Below are 497 nucleotides of genomic sequence, written 5' to 3' on the forward strand. Positions count from 1 at the left end.
GGAAAGATGTATTTTCTTTCTTTGGGTTTCTTTATGAATTGGGCAAGTATGGAGATGGAAACCAGTTCTGTGCCCTTTGTTTCTGCAATTCTTATGTATGGATGAGTTGGCAAAATCAGAGAATAGAGAAGTCAATAGTCTTTGAGCATGTTTCTGCTATCTTTAATGAACCAAACATTTATTTATTTATTTTGGGGGAAAAAAAAAGGACTTTATTATTTAAAAAAAATTTTTTTTTAAGTTTTCATTTAAATTCCAGTTAGTTAGGGGCGGCTGGGTGGCTCAGTTGGTTAAGTGTCTGACTTCGGCTCAGGTCATGATCTCGCGATCCGTGACTTCGAGCCCCACGTCAGGCTCTGTGCTGACAGCTCAGAGCCTGGAGCCTGCTTCGGATTCTGTGTCTCCCTCTCTCTCTGCCCCTCTCCCACTCACGCTCTGTCTCTCAAAAATGAATAAATGTTTAAAAAAATTAAAAAATAAATTCCAGTTAATTCACA

Source organism: Prionailurus viverrinus, chromosome B4 (genome assembly GCF_022837055.1).
Source record: "Prionailurus viverrinus isolate Anna chromosome B4, UM_Priviv_1.0, whole genome shotgun sequence".
Lineage (NCBI taxonomy): Eukaryota > Metazoa > Chordata > Mammalia > Carnivora > Felidae > Prionailurus > Prionailurus viverrinus.